The following is a 19,250-nucleotide window of genomic DNA, read 5'->3' on the forward strand; positions in this document are numbered from 1 at the left end:
GGAGACCAAGGAGACAGAAATCTGTAGGCATCAGATGATGGGGGCTTAGCCCAGAGAGAAGACAGCAAAAGTGCAGAGAAGTGCTGGGATTGGGGATATGCACCGGTATTTTGAAAACCTGGTAAGATATGCTGATGAAGATAATATTTATTTTTCTCTCAGAAAAGCCAAGAAGGGTAACACTGAAAAGAAATCTAATCTGGATTTTATAAAACCAAAGATGCATGTATGGTACATGGTGTATTTGGGGTGTATGGTACATGGATGTGTATGTGTCTGTATGTGTGCATGCATGTGGAGGCCAAAGGTTGATGTCCCGTATCTTCCTCAACCTTTCCCCTATCCCCTAATTTTTTTGACACAGGCGTTTCCACTAAGCTTAGGAATTTGGCAAGACCAGCTTGCCAATAGATTCTAGGATTTCTGGTGCATGGCACCATGCCTGGCTCTCTGCCTAAGTACTAGGACTGTGCACCCAGCTGTTCATACGTACAAGGCTTGTACTTTATTGACTGAACTATACCAAAGTCCCTTGATCCAAGTGTTGTATTAACATGTTTTGTGGCATGCTGGGGAATTGAACCCAGGGAACTAGTATTATACCACTGAGTTATAGTCCAGCCAGAACAACTTGGTTTTGACCTGAACAAATTGGAGAGAAAAAAAAAAAATCACCATTAACCAAGATGGCCACCATCTGCAATGACTTAGGAAACATCAGTATTTTACGAGGGAGGAAAGTGAGGGGTTTTTTTTTGTTTGTTTGATTTTTTGTTTTGTTTTGTTTTTTTTTTTTTTGAATGCTTAAATATTTTGCTGGAGGTCTCCAGGATAGTAAGCAATGTGGCCTGACGGGTTTTTGACTACTGTGCTCTGTTTCTGCCGAGCCAAGAATAGTACTAGACGGAATGTCTTGTCAACACCCTTTCCTAGAAGCTACTGTCAGATAGCTGGGTTGCTTCCAGATGGTTGGCTCAGTGGTAGGGGCAGAGCCTGGAGAATACGCTCATCCCTACCCTACCAGATGGGCTCCCCGTGCTCACTGCCTAGGCCACTGACCCCCATAGGCCTCCGCTGAGGGTCTAGAGTCACGTGAGTCACTGATGAACTCAAATATCCACCAAGCAGTCCACGGAGAAGGTGGAAGTCAGGGAAACCTGTCCCCCACATGCCACCAGACCGCCTGCTTTCCAGCTGGCAAATGTTAACACCACCACATGGGCCAGCAAACCCACTACCGGCTTTGTTGTCTGTGATGCCAGTAGCAGGAGTCTGAAGCATGAAGTCAGGGCCCCTGGGACAGCCATTGCTGTAGCTACCCACATCTGGACTGCCTAGGGCGACAGAGTTCAGCACTCCCCGGGTCTGGATTCCTTTAGAAGCCGCTCGCTTCTAAAGTTTTCTGCCTTTTCTCTGATTCCATCTCCACCCCTACCCCTTAAGCTACATTCCAGGTCCCGAGGAGAAAAATTTGAGTGACTGCCCCTGGGGAGGGAGGGATTCTCTTCGGAGGCTGGTCTCTTTGTGCTCCCTCTCCTTACAGTGTAGGGGATGAGACCATTTCCTTCTTTTCTCTTTTATTTTCTTCTCCTCTGCTGTAGGAAAGGATCTCCTGAGTGTCCCTACACCCTAAAACGGTGATTTATTTTGCCTCACATTAGAGGAAAACAACTTAAAGGAGAACCCAAAGAACACTGCAGCCATATTCCGGGAGACTTTCGCTCACCGGAAGCTGATGGTGAGGAGTGTTGGGGTCTCCTGTCGATCCCAGAAGGGGTCTTGGGTGTCAGTACTGGTTTCATTACCAATACAAGACCCAGAAGAGATTCTAAGAGATTCTAACCAACAACAAACAGGTCTGAGGCCCACATACTTAGGGACACCGAGAAACAAACTTTCTGCAGGGCAAAGTCCAGCCTTACACAGAGTGGGATGTTACACAGAATGGGATCAGCCAGGATGTTTTGAAATAACAAAGCTAGCATCTGTGACGATCTGATGAGCCTCAGGCTGCATGATGGTCGGGAGAAGGAAGGAATTGCTACCAGCTTGAAACTATTTGCGAGTGCGTGAGTGCGTGCGTGAGTGCGTGCATGCCTGTGTGTTTGAACTTAGGTATGCATTGCCATTCTGCAGGTGTGGAAGACAGGACAGTCTCAGGTGTCAGTTCTCCCCTTCCACCTTGTCTGACACAGGGTCTCTCGCTGATTTGCTGCAGTGTACACCAGGTTAGCTGGCCCTCGTGCTTTCTGGGATTCCCTTGTCTCTGCCTCCTATCTCTGCATAGAAGCACTGAGGTTGTAGATGCATTCTACCACACTCAACTTTACGTGGGCTCTGGAGCTTCAAACCCAGGTCCCCGTGCTCACATGACAAGCCCTTTACCCACTGAGCCATCTCCTCAGCTCCCATCAACGGGTCTCACAATGGCCTGGGATCACTAATTCTTGGCTAGCCGGGCTGCCCAGTAAGTTCAGGCATCTGCCAGGCTTTGTCTTCCTAATGATGGGATTACTAGCTTGTGCAACCATGTTCTCTGGGTTCTTGGAGTTGAACTCAGACGTTCTTGTGCTCACAAGGCAAGTACTCTCCTGATTAGACCATCTCCCTAATCCCTCAAGCAAGAATTCACAAACAGTGGTTTACTATAATGTGTGAATGAGTGTGTGTGTGTGTGTGTGTGGCCATGTGCCCGAGCATTATCTTAAACATATACTGCTACTTTAGGAACACAAGGAGGAAATTAATTGGCAAGTCATCAAAAGTATGTTATAAGAGAATATATTGTAATGTACGAACATGGATATCTTAGGTTGGCAAATGAGAAAACAAGATATAATAAAGAGAGGTATTCCAGGAAAAAAACCCTGCATTTAAAATCGACAACAATATGATAAAAAAGACCAAGGTAAAACTCAACATTCAGATAACCCAGGTAAGTCACTGATGCCTCAGGCCTTCCCTCCTGTGAAATGGGTGTGAAAGGCTTTTCTTCATACTTGTCCCAGCAAACGCATTTGCCTCCTGACCCACCTCCCCAGCCTCTGTAAGATTCAGAGATCTGAGTCTTATGTCCAGGATTCTGTCTCACTCACAAAGACACAGAGACGGAGATCACTGCAATCAGCAAGAGGTTTTAATAATCCAGTATACTGGGGTTGTCCAGCATTCAGACAAAGGTGACCCCGAGGAACAAAAGCACACACTTTTTATACCCTTCCAGAACATAGGTTTACAGCATGAGTTGGTTATCTCTCATTGGTGGAGCTCATTGTTCTTTGTTTCCATTGACCTTTGTACCTCAGGTGAGGAGGAGATACCTGTTGCACATAGAAGGGGTGGGGGAGATCCACCTCCTACTAGGGACGTTTCCTGGAACTGGGCATTACTCCCCGCAACTAGGGCATCTCCTTGGGATGGATGTTTTTTCAGTAAAACCCTTCTGAAGCTCTCTGTCTTTAGGCTTAATGGATATTCCTGGCTCCTCGGTATTTTTATGAGGTGTCCCTGTTTGCTCAATTGTTATACCTCCCATCTTTTAACATGAGCATCTCAGAGGTGGAGGTGTAACTTGTCAGCCACCTCGTGCTTCTTTTCTTTAACTTTTATGTACCTTAGGGTACTTTTGCATTGGCTATTTCAAATGTTTAGATTGAGTTTATTGGTCCCGTCAGTGTTTTTATTGTGCTTATTTTCATTAAGATATTGCTGAAAAAGATGCATAAAAACGTAGGAAAAAAAAATAACCCAAACAAGTTTGCAGAATATGTATAGAAATGTTGCCTAAACATAAAGAAATGGCCATCCTCCTCTCATGATACAAAGAATGCATGGCGAAACCCCATTAAGATGCAGTTTTGTTTCTCAACTGTCAACTGTCCAGCTAGCCAAACTCCAAATGCTTAATGACACATTCAAGTGTCATTATGACATCATTATTATGATGTCATTATGACATCATTATCAGGCCAATTATTAGGTCACTGACTTTCACTCCAGTCCCACCCTCCTCTCTTCTGATTTGGACCCTTCTAGACAAACCTAAGGTTTGCCATTGGCTTCTATTGTGCTCTGTCAGTAGGGACGACAACAGGCTATGAGACAGGAGGCAGGGGAGGAAGTGGGGTTCCCTCCTTCCTGCTTTGCACATGTTTGTAAGGGCCCATGACTCACCGAAGAATGACACCCCAGACTCAAATATATGTAAACACAAAGAGTGCTTTATTCCGCACAAGTCCGGCATGCTGGGGTCTTCCCTACTACGAGATAGAGAGACACCTGAGTGAGCTTGCAGGCACATTGGGGAACTGTTGCCTCAGGCTAGGTGGGGGGCAGGGCAGCTTCTGAGGGCAGGCCTTGCCTGGAATCGCCCCGTTTTTGGAAACAGAACTTTAACTCTTTGTAAGTGCCAATTTGAAGCCTGTCATGGAATCAGCCTGGCCTTCTCAGTCCGGGATCATCTACTACAGCGCTATTTCAAATGGTGTACTGGCTGGTTTTGTGTGTCAACTTGACACAGACTGGAGTTATCACAGAGAAGGGAGTTTCAGTTGGGGAAGTGCCTCCATGAGATTCAGCTGTGGGGCATTTTCTCAATTGCCCCTTGTGGGTGATGCTATCACTGCGCTGGAGGTCTTGGGTTCTATAAGAGAGCAGGCTGAGCAAGCCAGGAGAAGCAAACCAGTAAGAAACATCCCTCCATGGCTTCTGCATCAGCTCCTGCTTCCTGACCTGCTTGAGTTCCAATCCTGACTTCCTTTGATGATAAACAGCAATGTGGAAGTAAGCTAAATAAACCCTTTCCTCCCCAACTTGCTTCGTGGTCATGATGTTTGTGCAGGAATAGAAACCCTGACTAAGACAAATGGCAAGAGTTGCCCAATTACAAATGCAAACTATGACATTTTATTGAACTATTTTTTAAATGGAATATTATTAATAAAAAGAAAAGTATATTATTCTAGTGTTTTACTTTCAAAAACCAGAGGAGATTTAAAAGTACATTTATATTTATAGATAGCTGTGTATTAAACTCCTAGCAGCATACCCAAGAAACTGGGGTAAGGATGACCTGATGCTGACCTGCTGGGTAGGTGGGTCAGGCCAGTCTCTCCACAATGCTTGCTTTTAAGACGGCTCAGAGGTATTCTGGGATTGCAGGAGGCAGGAGAACGTCGAGGGCACCTGAACATGAACATTCCTGGGGAGGAAAGAAACTGGAGACAGAGGCTCCCCCAGCCCTGGCCCTTGGAAAGCATGTAGGGGTTACTGGTAAGGAAGATCTTCCCTAACACAAACATCTAGGTGTGAGTCTGAGGCTTGGAGGTAAGCCAGAGGCTCAGCAAGCCACTGGGCCACGAGATCTTATTCCACCATGGTACAGCCAGGAAAGGTTGAAAACTTGCCAAAGAGAAATTAGGCAAGCCAGCATTGACTTGTATCTATAATCCCAGCACCCAGGAGGCTGAGGCAAGAGGATTGCTGTAGGTTCAAGGACAACCTAAGCTAGAGTGAATTTTATACCAAGTACAGCTACAGTGTGGGGCCATGGGTTTGTTTTTCTGTTTGTAGTTTGTTATTTTGGGGGAGGGGCTATCTTAGTTAGGGTTTTACTGCTGTGAACAGACACCATGACCAATGCAAGTCTTATAAAGGACAACATTTAATTTGGGCTGGCTTACAGGTTCAGAGGTTCAGTCCATCATCATCAAGACAGGAGCATGGCAGCATCCAGGCAGGCATGCTGCAGGCAGAGCTGAGAGTTCTCCATCTTCATCTGAAGGCTGCTACAACAAAATACTGGCTTCCAGGCAGCTAGGATGACACACCCAGTGACACACCTACTCCAACAAGGCCACTCCTCCCAATAGTGCCACTCCCTGGGCCTAGCATATACAAACCATCGCAATGGGCAACTCTGCTTCTTTTTGTTTGTTTTTCAGTTGGTTTTCTATTCTTTCTTGGTTTTTTACAGTACTACTGTGTTATATGAGGGTGGAGCCCCCAGACCTTGTGTATGGTTGGAAGATGGTGCCCAGGGCCCCTGCCACCTGTCCCATGCCAGACAATGTTCAGATCTGTGGCAGGAAGGGATCGCCCAATAGGCTCCACACAACTCAAGGATTGAAGGAGTAGACAGGACCAGGCTCTCTGTCCTGGGGTGCCTGGGGACACTGCTTCACCATATCCTTCCAGGACTATGGCAGAACTGATCCTGAGGCCTTTGCTGAAGGTGTTTGCTTGATCCCATCTCTTCCTCATTTCTTGGGTCTATGATGCCATGGTAGACATCACTGATGCTCAGTTGTCACTATCCTCGCTGTCCCCATATGCACCCAGCTGGCTCAGAGAGGAGGCACCAAGTGTCTGGGGTGTAGGGTTGTCTGCCTTCCTGTTCTCAGTGCCAGCAGCAGCGGGCACCTGGACCTGCTCTGAGCCCCCGTTGGCTTCCGTCTTTACCTTCTTTAGTACAACCAAGCCTGCCAACCGCTTTGTTGCACAGGGCCCCTGCCTTCCTCTTGGTCTTTGGTATCTTGTTGAGGATGGCTGTGGGGTTGGGTCTTACAGCTGCCCGCGGTCGGGAATGTGGAGCCCCATCCTCTGAGTGCCAGTTCTCCGGAAGCCTTCGATGGCGAGCCTCCTCCAGCAAGGCTGCTGTCTCCCGCTCGTCTTCCTCCTGCTGCTGCAGTTGCCACTGCTCCTGAGACAGGCGGTGTTGCCTCAGCATGGCCTCGAAATCCACGTGCGCCTGCCGCTGGTTCAGGTCTTTTAGCTCTTGCAGGTTTTCCAGCACTTCCATTTCCAGCTTGGAGTCCTTTGTTCGGTTCTCTAGGACCTTCATGGGATTGTTCAGTTCCTCATCCTCTCTCTCCTTCTGCACTCGCTTCTCCTCCTCTACCAGAATCTTCTCAGCCTGGAAGTTGCACATGGCTCCGCGTTCCATGGTGTAGTCTGTGTTCTCTGGGTCTGTCTTGAATAGGTGATCTCGGCCAAGCAACGCGTGCACTTGATGTAGAATCGGAAGATTGGCAGGCCCAGGTATGCCTCGTTCTGAACTGTTTCCTTTCGTGCGTTGAACTTTTTCCCCTTGTAGATGTATTCTCCACAGGTCTTATACCTCATGTTGAAGGGGGCCATCAGCCGTACCACATACTGCTGGCCCTTGGGTAGCTTGAGTTTCGGGATCTTCGATGGGTCAAAGTCAGGTGGGTAGTATTTGTTTAAAATTTCTGTTCTGACATCTTCGCTTCCTGTTCAAGGAACAAGTGAAGAAGCTGTTCTTTTAGTCGTCGTGGAGTTTCTCTGATCACAGTAACTCTGCTTAGTCTGTAGTCCAACGAATGGGCAGCTGTGATTGGAAGTCAAGGATCTAGCTTCAACAAGGCAAGCAGGCGAAGAAGAGCGAATATTCCTTCTCCCAAAGTCCTTATATAGGTCTCCAGCAGAAGGTGTGGCCCAGATTAAAGGCGTGTACTACTACGCCTGGATCTGGGATTGGTTTTGTCCCAGATGACCTTGAACTCTGAAATCTCCTTGCCTTAGTCTCCTGGGATTCATGGCCACTATGCCTCAAGATCTCCAGGTCAGAAACTTATATCTCCCAGCCTCAAGGTCAGGATCACAGGTGAGCCTTCCAATTCTGGATTGCAGTTCATTCCAGATTTAGTCAAGTTGGACAACCAGGAATAGCCACTATGGGGACCTACCCCTACCAAGTCCAAACAGCAGAGGGGGGGGGGGGGGGGGGGGGGAGGGAAGGCAGGAAGGGAAGAAAGAAGGAAAGAAAGAAGGGAGGGCAGAAGGGAGGGAAGGAGGGAGGGAGGGAGGAAGGAAGGAAGGAAGGAAGGAAGGAAGGAAGGAAGGGCTCTGAAGCATGTGCCTGAAGCACTATACAGAGGCCACAAAAATCTGACCTTTGTTTCAGCCTCCACTCTGCCTGGGGCCCCAACCCATGGAGACTAAGAACCAGAATTTATGGAGCAGACATGGGCAAGCTTACCTTCTGCTCCTCCTCTGCCCCATGGAGAGTGAATACCTGGCCACCCCTTCTGCGCCACCGGGACTGTGGGTCCTACTCTGACCTTGCAAACACCGGAGTCCATCAGGTAGCAGCTGCTATCACCCTGGCAGAGGTGAGGGTGTTGGAGGGGCAGGGGAACTGACCCTGAACACCAGGGCAGCCACAGGCTCCTCTGTGCCATGCTCTTCTCCCTTTGCCCCTGCTCCATTGCAGGACTCCGTTTGTTCTGGCTTTGGGACAGTGAAGGCTGGGAAATGAATCCTCTCTGCCCTCAGCCTGCACCCCAAGAGCCTCAGGAGAGCAGGAACAGAACTTCTAGCCTGAGTCATTTCCTCAGTGGATCTCCCTGCAATCTTTGGGTCACTGCAAATGGCCTGGATATGCATGTTAGAGGCCCCACAGAAGGCTTTACCTGGAAGAGTGGGAGGTTGGCCCCTTGAACTTAACTGAGAGTTGAGAAGGCTTGCAAGTCAGCTCTCCGTGTGTCCGCATTGAACAGCACTCCCTCCCTCCAGACAGAAAGGCTTCCCCTAAAAAGACGCAATGATGATTTAAAATTTTCTAAAAATTCAAGTACAGAAGCCTCGGATAGGGGCATTCGCTGCCGATGAAATAAGCAGTCTGTGATTTAAGACAGTGCTGGGGAGGAATAGAACTCAGCCCTGATAACATGATGCTTATTAACCGCAGCCTGAAGCCTCTGCTGGAGGAGAAGTCACAGCTTCAGCGACTGGGCCAGGGGCCAGCAAGAAGGGTGCTGACTAAGGCAGGAGACAGGGCAGGGAGGGAAGATCTCTGATGCTTCAGCCCTTAGGAAAACAAACGCTTTTCACACTCCTGGCTCCATCTTTTACCTGGAACCAACTACTATGCTAATTCTGCCTAATTCTTCATGTTGTTCCAAAGGAAGACTCAAATGTCTGCTTGCCAGCAGTGTCCAGCTCTTCTCAGAAGGAGAATACAGTATCTATGTTCTGTGTGTGTGTGTGTGTGTGTGTGTGTGTGTGTGTTCAAGGATATTAAATTGAATTAAGGGAATAGTGACCTTGTGGCAAGATCCCACCCAGATAAACTTACATCCAAGCATGGTAGTGCAGGCCTTTAATCCCAGGAGGCAAAAACAAGATCTCTGAGTTCAAGGCCAGCCTAGAACAGAGCAAGTTCTAGGTAAAGGAAAACTTAAAATGCAGGTTTGGTGGCCCACACCTTTAATCCCAGTGTTTATAGGATATAGGCATGCAGATCTCTGAGTTCAAAGTCAATCTACAGAGCAAGTTCTAGGACAGACAAGCTTAGGAGTGAAGGAGTTGGAAAAGAGGAAGCTAGTGATATTGTAATAGAACCAAGGGCCATATTCCAGCCCCAGCAAGCAGCAGAAGTTGGCAGCTTCGGCCATGTGTCTCTGGCTTTATAGTCAAGAGGAGAAGGAGACTACTGGGACAATTGATGCTGGTTAGCTGCAGCTAAGAAATTAGTGGTGATTAAGAAGAGACCAGTATCACTGAGGTGTAATCTGGGGAATGTTTTCTGACAGCACAAATGAGCTGTGTTTCAGAAATAGCCAAGGTTGTATCTCATACTGCAGCTGTAAGAGTCACCCAGGTGGTACTGGCTTTGAAGGCGGGAAGGGGTCATGGAGAGCAGCTGAGACTTGGCACTGTGAAAGGCCATGGAAGGCCATTGGTGAAGGTGCAGCCTCAGTCAAGTTGATGGCCCAGGACTGAAGGGGTTATGCAAGGGAGTTGAAGCTTGCCACTATGAAGAGAGCCTGTGGAAGACTATTGGTGAAGCCTAGTTGCAGCAGAAGACCCCAGTGTACTGGGGATGCCAATACCATGGGATGATCACCAAGAACAGCAGCAGCAGTGGAGTAGATCAACCTGAGCTTAGAGTGCTACAGAGGGCAGAGCTGGAGAAATGAAGTAAGCTCTGTGAAGGAGCTCAGAAGGTCATGTGTGCATCCCAGACATTGAAACAAGAAGCTGTAACATTGCCATAGCCTTGGAGACCCCAAGATGTTAGAAATGCCAGAGCTATAGACTATCTGCTGAGGAGAGCTGCTAACAGAGTGAAAACAGCCCAGGAGAACGAAGTTTGTTGCAGTCAACAAAGATGGAAAGGGAGCTGGAGATCTGAAGACCACTTTGATATCAAACATGGAGATGCAGAGTTTGGAGTTTGCCCAACTGGCTTCCTGACTTGCTTTGGGGATTACAGGTAAGTGATTGGATGACTCTCAGAAGAGACCTTTCTACATTGTTAAGACTGCTATAGACTATGGAAACTTTTGAAGTTGGACTAAATGTATTTTGCATTATGTTATGTTTAGGTGTGGCCCCCATAGACTCATATGTTTGAACAAGCCTACAGGGGTCAGGGAGTGGAATGTGATGGTTTGTACATGCTTAGCCCAAGGAGTGGCACTACTAGGAGGAGTGGCCTTGTTGGAGTAGGTGTGTCAATGTGGGTGTGGGCTTAAGACCCTCATCCTAGCTGCCTAGAAGCCAGTATTCTGCTAGTAGCCTTCAGATGAAGATGTAGAACTCTCAGCTCCTCCGGCACCATGCCTGCCTGGATGCTACCATGCTCCTGCCTTGAGGATAATGGACTGACCCTCTGAACCTGTAAGCCAGCCCCAGTTAAATGTTGTCCTTTATAAGACTTGCCTTGGTCATGCTGTCTGTTCACGACAGTGAAACCCTAACTAAGACACTTGTCATGGTGGGAAGCATGGCAGCAGGCAGGTAGACATGGTGCTAAAGGAGGAGATGAGAGTTCTACATCAGGATCCACAGGCAGCAGAAAGTGACTGGGAGCCACTGGGCCTGACTTGAGGTTCTGAAACCACAAAACCCATACTCTACTGACACACTTCCTACAAGGCCACACCCACTACAACAAGGCCATATCGCCTAATAGTGCCACTCTCTATGGACTCATGGAAGCCATTTTTATTCAAACCATCACAATGCCTCTGACCCCATCCCAACAGGTCCTTCACCCAAACGCTACCCAAGAATTCCTTCTGGGACTTACTACTACCCTCCAATCCCTCCACCCCCACCCTCACCCCCACACCCCAACCTCGCTCATGGGCAGTCAGTTAGTCTTCAGGGAAACGAAAACAGTTCTGCCCTATGAAAATGCCAAGGTAAGGAACTAAAGAGACTGCTCAGCAGGTAAGACTTCTCCTTGAGGAGACCAGGGTTTAACTCTCAGCACCTGCATGGCAGATCATAATCGATTCCAATTCTAGGGGATCTCATGCCCTCTTCTGACCTCATGGGCTCCAGGCATGCATGTGGTACATAGACATACATGTAAACAAAACATCCATGCACATAAAATTATTGTATTTGTTTATTTATTTATTTTTATCTGTTCATTTATTTAAAAAGAAAGAAAGAAATGTCCTCAACCACAAAGACTCATTTAAGGAGGAGGAGGAGAGGGAGAAATGATATCAGGGTCACAGTTTCACATGGCCAAAGCCTTGTTACAAAGTGGAAGGGAAGCTCAGGATTGAGCCAATAGTGTGGAGGCCTCAGGCCGAGCCCAGACAGTGGACAGGGGCCGAAGGTTCTTGAATCCATTTGGATCGACATGTTTACTGGCCCCTGGCCAATCTCTTCCATCAAACGGACTCTGCTATTTATTCTTTTTATTCTTCAGGGACGCTAGGGGAATCGATGTAATACAAAATTGAATGAGTGTTAAGCTTCTGCAATGCGAGGTCAGACAGATTGTCTGCTCGCCTGTGCATGTCAAATGACTCCGGGAGCTTTTATGTGGGTGTGAAGTTTGGGGTTTGTAGGAAAAAAAAAAAATACAGCACATTTCATAGCATAATTGTGGAATTTTCTCTGCAGAAGCACATGGTCTGAACAGCCCTGAAATGTTTTGACAGCTCAGCCCACTAGATGCTTATACCTCTGCCCGAGTCCCCCAACACACACACCCCGCAGCTGCTGGAGCCTTACTTACAAATCATCTCCATCCTGTTCTGCTGTGGGGGAAGTGCATTCCCCATCAGCATGCTGCTTGCTCCTAAGTCACATTTGAAGGGCTAGCTTCTTTCTCTCCTCCTTTCTTTTGAAATCTGCAATGACAAAGATTTCATTACCCAGCTCAACTTTTACCCAGAGGGATGCAAGATTTCAGTCTACCTGGATTTGGGCCATATGCGACAGGGCAGCCCTGAGAAGGGCAGAATCAGGGAGAGGGGAGTGAGCAAGCACCTTCTGTGTTGTCAATCCTGATAGCACTGGGCCACACTCTTCTCGGTGGGTGCTGTCTTTGCTCTCAGCCTCTCTCACCTTAGCGCCCTTGTGGCTTGTGGATTACCTAGGTGAGGAATTCCTCCCTCCTGACAGCCACCATGCCCCAGCTGATGCTGCTCTTTTTCCCCTGCCTGATTTTTCCTCCCCAGGTTCAAGTCTCCTTCTCCAGAACATCCACGCTCACAGGCTGAGAGAACACTGAGCCCCAAGGGTCTTCCTTCTAAACAGAAAGCATTCTTAAGGCCACTGTGAGACAGACGGCACATGGTCTGCACAGCCCTGAAATGTTTTCACAGCTCAGCCCACTAGATTCTACCCCTCCCCAAAACAGCCAGAGCTTAGGTTCATGCATTTCTCTCCCTGTTCATTTCCACAGTGAGAGGTCTTATTTATCCGAACCAAAGCTGGAAGCCATAGAAAACACAAATAAGAATCTAAGAAGGGCATGCAGACTCCTAGGGTTGCTCAAGAGGAAGCAGGCCAGGGCCCCTGCACACAGCCCTCCCAGAAAGCAATTCTTTGCTTCAGGGATTCCTGTCTGAGACTGAGGGCTGTGGAAGAGGGGCAGGACTTCTTATCCTGGGGCATGACTGGAGTGCCACTGTCTGTGTCCTGGTTCCTCCCTGTTCCACCTGCTCTCCTGGAAATGCTGTCACTGATATGTTGAAATGGCGACTTGAGTTCAGACAGACCACACCAGGCCAAAGCAGTTCCACGTGGCAGAGGTTTATTGGAGACAAAGAGGGGAAAGAGAGAAAGACAAGGGAAAAAGGGTTGAAAGTGAGGGAGGATCTGCCTTTTATTTAGGCTGTGACATGACTGCTCAGAGGTAAGTGTGGGAAGTAGACTCTGGAAAGAGATGAGGTTGCCCTGGCAACAGATGTCCCCTATGTGTGACATTCTTGAATTTGGAGTTGATCTACCAAACTGGTTCTTGATACCAACAGTCACCAATGGTCAGATCATTCATGACAAGCCCAGAAGGAAGCTGGGTGTTAGATCTGAGAGAGTGTAGTATTTGCAGAGACACTGGTTCATGGAGTACTGACAGAGCTTATAAGACAAAAGCACAAGACGTGGTTCACCTCTTCATAGACTCTCTCTCTCTCTCTCTCTCTCTCTCTCTCTCTCTCTCTCTCTCTCTCTCTCTCTGTGTGTGTGTGTGTGTGTGTGTGTGTAAGGTGTTTAAGGTGTGTATTTAAGTATGGGTTTTCATGGGCCATGGCATGTGTAGAGGTCAGAGGACAACCTTGAGTGTCAATCCTCACCTTCTACCTTGTTTTGAGTCAAAGTCTCTTCTCATTTGGAAGTAATTTCAGGAGGAGATCATTAAAAGGAAGGTGTCTAGGCCCCTGAAGCCCCATTCCACCCCACCTCCCAACTCCCCCCCCCCCTCCCCCCCCGCTGCTGGCCCCTAGATTTAGCTCTCAGGTAAGAGTCTTAGCATCCCAGAAGAACCCTGGGAGCTGTAACCTCTCACTTAGATTTGTAACCCCAGCACTGAACACACAGGCAGATCCTCAACATTCAGTGGTCAGTCATCTTAGTCAAAACAATGAGCTTTGGGTTCACTGAAACATGCTGTCCCAAGGCAAGAGGAGTGACAGAGGAGACGCCTCTGTCACTCAGCTTTGACGGGCTCAGCCTTGATTTTCACTATGACCATCCTGTTTCCAGGCTTGTGTCTGCCAAGTCACCCACCCAGAACATGCTGACTCAAAACTGAAATGGGTTCTTCTTTTCCACGAAACTGTGAGTAGACTGGACTCCGCTGAATGGCTTAGCTAGCCTCGGTGAATGGCTACCTCCATTTGCGAGTTTGGTTGAAACTGGAGAAATGTCCAAAATAGACTCCTTCAGAGCCTCCTTCTACATTATGAAGTAATCAAGCTTGATGTTGTGTGTGTGGGGCGGGGGTGGGGGGGGTGGTGTTCTAAGCAAGCCTATCCTGTAAGCACTTACCAAGACCCTGCTTGTGTCAGGCTTGATAACATCCCATTGGCTAAAGAAAACTATACATTCAACCCCAGAGTCAATGTGGGAGGGGCCACAGGAAAGTGGGAGTTCTGGGAGCTGTGGTTCATTGAATGCCACAAATATCCATCCTAGCTGCTGGAGAAGTGTTAGGATAGCCTGGACCACCTTCCATGCTCCTGGGCATCTGGAAGATAAAAAGGATTTCTCAGCAGACAGCATCTCCCAGAGGAGCAGCCGGCTCTTCCCCATCTCCTAGAGGAGGTGAGGAAGTCAAGCCACCTGCTGTCAAGACTAGGGGCGGCTTCTCAAGTCCCTTCATAAGGTCAACCCCAAAGCAGAGCTCTCACCTCAAAGGGGCTAAGAAATCATTTATTCCAGAGTCAAGTAAGAGTGACCATGGCCTGGGAACAGAGTGTAGGTTAGGCCAGACTCGGTGTTCCTACCTGGAAGCAGAGCTGTGAAGTTCTTATAGGACAGAGAGTCTTAAGTCAATATGCTTTTCTAAGACTCTGGTGGAAACGTCAGAGAGGCACTTTATAGCCAAAAGAGGCAAACCTCTGCTACATGCTGTCTAAAGACACTAACATTTGGGTTGGTGGACGCTAGTGGTCTGCTAAGTGTAGCAGACTTTCACTTTCAAAGGAAACAACAACAACAACAAAACTAGTGTTCTGTTGGCACATCCCAAATGCCCACAGATCTATTGGGTCAAGAACAGAGGAAGGCTATCAGTGACTAGTAAGAGAGCTAAAGATGACTCAAGATAATTTGGCTATTGACTTGCAACATTACAACCTCTACCCAATCACTGATGATGTCCTATTAGTCAATTCATCAACCTTCCGTTTGAAGAAGCACCTTCAAACATGCAAGTTGTTTCAGATCTTGGAGACAAAGGATTTTCCTTTTGTTCATTCATTCATTCATTCATTCATTCACTAAGTGTAGGTAGATGTTAGGCAACCCTTTCTACCAGCTATAAAAATGCAAGTGTCTCCTCCCCTATGTGCTTCAGCCACAGAGAATGCCCTTTCCTCCCAGGGGAGCCATAAAGTCCCACAGTGATTAAGAGTACAGACTCTGAAAGCAGGTGGCTCAGCCTCAGACCCCAGCTGCCACACAGAAGCTCTGCAAACACAGGCACCTGCCAGCCTTCCTGAGCTCGAATCCACTGTCTGAGTTCCCCTGAGAACAACATCACCTCATCCGTGGAAAGTACTCGGAACAGAGTGTGGTGTAGAATAAGCACTCAGCTATTAAAAACAATGACTTCATGAAATTCACAGGCAAATGGATGGAACCAGAAAATATCATCATGAGTGAGGTAACCCAATCACAAAAGAACACACATGGTATGCACTCACTGATAAGTGGATGGTAGCCCCAAAGCTTGGAATACCCAAGATACAATTCACAGACCATATAAAGCTCAAGAAGAAGGAAGACCAAAGTGTGGATGCTTCAGTCTTTCTTAGAAGGGGCAACAAAATACACATGGGAGAGGATACAGAGACAAAGTATGGAGCAGAGACTGAAGGAATGGCCATCCAGAGACTGCCCCACCTGGGGATCCATCAAATATACAGTCACCAAACCAAGACACTATTGTGGATGCCAAGCAATGCATGCTGACAGGAGCCTGATATAACTGTCTCCTGAGAGGCTCTGCCAGAGCCTGACAAGTACAGAGTGGATGCTCACAGCCAACCATTGGACTGAGCATGGGGGTCCCCAATGGAGGAGTTAGAGAAAGAACCCAAGGAGCTGAAGGGGTTCGCAGCCCCATAGGAAAAACAACAATATCAACCAACCAGATCCCCCAGAACTTCCAGGGACTAAACCACCAACCAAAGAGTACACATGGAAGGACCCATGGCTCCAGCTGCATATGTAGCAGAGGATGGCCTTGTCAGACACCAATGGGAGGAGAGGCCCTTGGTCCTGTGAGGGCTCAATGCCCCAGTGTAGGAGATGCCAGAGCGGGGAGGCAGGAGTGGGTGAGTGAGTTTGGTGGGGAAGTACCCTCCAACTATGAAGTACCCTCATAGAAGCAGGGGGAGGTAAGAGAGGGTAGGGTACCAGGAAAGGGGATAACATTTGAAATATAAATAAATAAAATATCCAATTTTAAAAAAGAAAAGAAGAAACACCAGGCAAACACTTGCTAGTGTTCCTCATGGTGAATCCTTAGATAGAAAAAAAAAAAAAATCAACAACTTTTGGGCACCAGCAAGATGGCTCAGTAGGTAAGGGCACTTGCCGCCAGGCCTGACAACCTGAGTTCAGTCCCTGAGATCCATATGACAGAAAGTAAGAACTGAGTTCCCCCTCCAATTACCCTCTGGCCTCCACTGACACACCAGGGCACACGTGTACCCATACAATAAACAAAAGTATAATAAATACTTTTAAAGAATTTTGTTTTTTCAAATATCAAAACTAACATAAACTATGCAATAAGTAGCAAACCAACTTGCAGTATATAAAAATAAGATAAAAAATAAGCTGCCTCTCAAGATCCCAAAGCCAAAAGCCTTCCAAGTGCCTGACAGGTACAGTATTTTATTCTGAGATCTGCACACGCACCCACTCTTCGCTTTGCAAAAGAAACCCCTGTCTATCCATACTGTGGCCTATTAGTGACAACAAGGATTGGTTTGTCAAGAAGGCCATGAGTACTGATAGCATACCTCCAGTTTGACGTCGCTGTCTGCATTTCCCAATGTAACTCATCTTTTTTTGTAAATATATATATGTATATATATACATATATATATATACATATATGTATATATGTATTTATTTTATGTGTATGAGTACACTTCTTCAGACACACCAGAAGAGGGTATGGGATCCCATAATAGATGGTTGTGAGCCACCATGTGGTTGCTGGGAATTGGACTTAGGACCTCTGAAAGAGCAGTCAGTGCTCTTAACTTCTGAGCCATCATCTCATCAGCCCCAGCCCAACTCATCTCTTACTGTGGGAATTTATAAGTAAGGCTGTAATGAATGTGCCCCCCCCCCCCACAACAGGACCCCAACTGTGACCTCTCCATACCAATCAAAGCCAGAGTTACTCTCAGAGTCCAGGTACCTTCCTTGTGACTGCAACTACTCATTTCCACCTGTGTCTTCCACATCCCTTCCTGCTTCTCCTAGCCCAGGATTTAGTTCGTCCCATCTCTAGCAGGCACTCCCATCCAAGTACCCTGCTTGAATGGCTGGATTCTGGTCTCTGCTGGTCTGTCCCAAGGCCGTTCGCATGTAGCCCCACCTAATTCTTATTCCTCATTGGGTAGCCACACCTGTACCTAGGAACTGCAGATGCTCAACACTGGCTGTGAATTCACCTACTAGATGGCCGTGGGTATTCCTGTTTATTCTCCACACTCAGGGCTCTAATTGGGAACCGCAGTCATTCTCTGTCTTCCTGAGGTCTATGCTAGCATGCAAACCTTAGAAATGGACCCCAGATCCCTCTCACTCACAACCATGTTCCTTTGTACAGGTCCATCAAGTGGTTATCCAGCTTTCTCCTCACCTGCCGGCACATGGGAGAGTCTTGGACAGATGCTCAATTGAGCAGTGCATGAAATCCCCAACCCTAATGGACTGTACGATGCAGCTTCCTGGGCCATAGCTCCTCGCTTGTAAAAGCCCTGGCTGCTAGGAAACTCTATGACTGTCCCACATAGGAACTGATTCCCTGAACTGGGAAAGCCTGGCTCTACCACCCAATCAAACGGATTCTGAGCGAGAAGGAAAAGTCGGCTCCTACAGGTTTCCTCTTTTTATCTCCTAAGTTACCAGTCCTCCCCCTGAGGATTCTGGATCATGCCCCCCTTGACTGGATCCTAAAGGTATTATTAGCTCTACCAACCTTTTTTTTCAAAGTTCTATAAAGCAAGCTAAACTGGTGGGTACTGCCTATGCAAAGACCTTAAACCACGTGTTTACTTCCCGGAACTGTAAAAAGTTTAGAGAGGACCGGACTTCTTGGCCAGCGCCATACTCAGAATTGCTGCTACATTTCACAGAAGACAGAGGGCTCTCTGTCTGCCCTCCCCCTGTAAGGGAGTCAGGGAGTAGATAGGACACAGCTGTCCAGACCCACTAGGAGGAGTCTAGAACATGGGACTAAATGATCAGAACTGTGAGCTCACAGGGTAAAGCATTGAGAAGGAAAGATGACAAAGATGTGTGAGCTGCTGAGACAGGCAGCAACAGTACAGTCGGAATGCCCAAAGGCACATGCCAGTGTTCTCTCCCTGGGGAGGTCTCTCTGTCATACAGATGCCACATTAAGAATGGGAGGCCACAGAAGCATCAGAGCTGGTTCCCACTGAATTCTACTTTCAGACACGGCAGCTGCATCATAGAAAGTGAGGCCCTTGAAACATGCGGAAACAAGCCAGGGGAGGGAGGTTGTGATGCTCTCTAATCCACCCAGTGTGTCATGAGAACCAGAGGCCATGGTGTCATTCACAACAAGCACTGGGACACATTCTGAGACATGGTGTGTTTATCTATATTGATAACTTTTCTCACTGCTCTGACCGGATGCTCCATCCAAGCGACTTAAAGGAGGAAGGATTTACTGGGGCTCACAGTTGGAGAGGATACGACATTCTCATCGTGATAGAAAGGTGTGGTGAGCTCCATCCATGGTGGGAGGAAATTTGTGGCTCTGCTTATGTGACAGTTTGAATGAAAAATGTCTCCCATGCATACTGGAACTCTTGACTTTCACTCTTTGGGGGAGGTTGTGGCACTTTAGGAGATGCACATTTGCTGAAGAAAGCAAGTCACTGGGTGTGGCTTTAAGGTTTACACCCTCACCCCACTTCTAGTTCACTGTCTCTGTTCCCTGTATGCTGATGAAATGTCACAGCCAGCTTCCTGCCAGGCTCCTTGCTGCCATGGTGTGCCCACCAGCATGGACTTGAGCCTTCTAAAACCATGAGCTGAGC

At 47.7% G+C, this 19,250-nt stretch overlaps 1 long non-coding RNA gene and 1 pseudogene across 1 annotated transcript; one reads left to right on the forward strand and one right to left on the reverse strand.

Moving 5' to 3' along the window:
* Window positions 1-6,300: 6,300 nt before the first annotated feature.
* On the reverse strand, window positions 6,301-9,416 carry LOC116074473 (annotated as a pseudogene).
* A 1,545-nt stretch (window positions 9,417-10,961) lies between these two features.
* On the forward strand, window positions 10,962-14,172 carry LOC116075191. The gene is made up of 2 exons (XR_004112455.1): window positions 10,962-11,171; window positions 13,978-14,172. It is a non-coding gene; the product is annotated as an uncharacterized LOC116075191 (long non-coding RNA).
* Window positions 14,173-19,250: the final 5,078 nt, after the last annotated feature.

The sequence above is a fragment of the Mastomys coucha genome, unplaced genomic scaffold (assembly GCF_008632895.1).
Source record: "Mastomys coucha isolate ucsf_1 unplaced genomic scaffold, UCSF_Mcou_1 pScaffold3, whole genome shotgun sequence".
Lineage (NCBI taxonomy): Eukaryota > Metazoa > Chordata > Mammalia > Rodentia > Muridae > Mastomys > Mastomys coucha.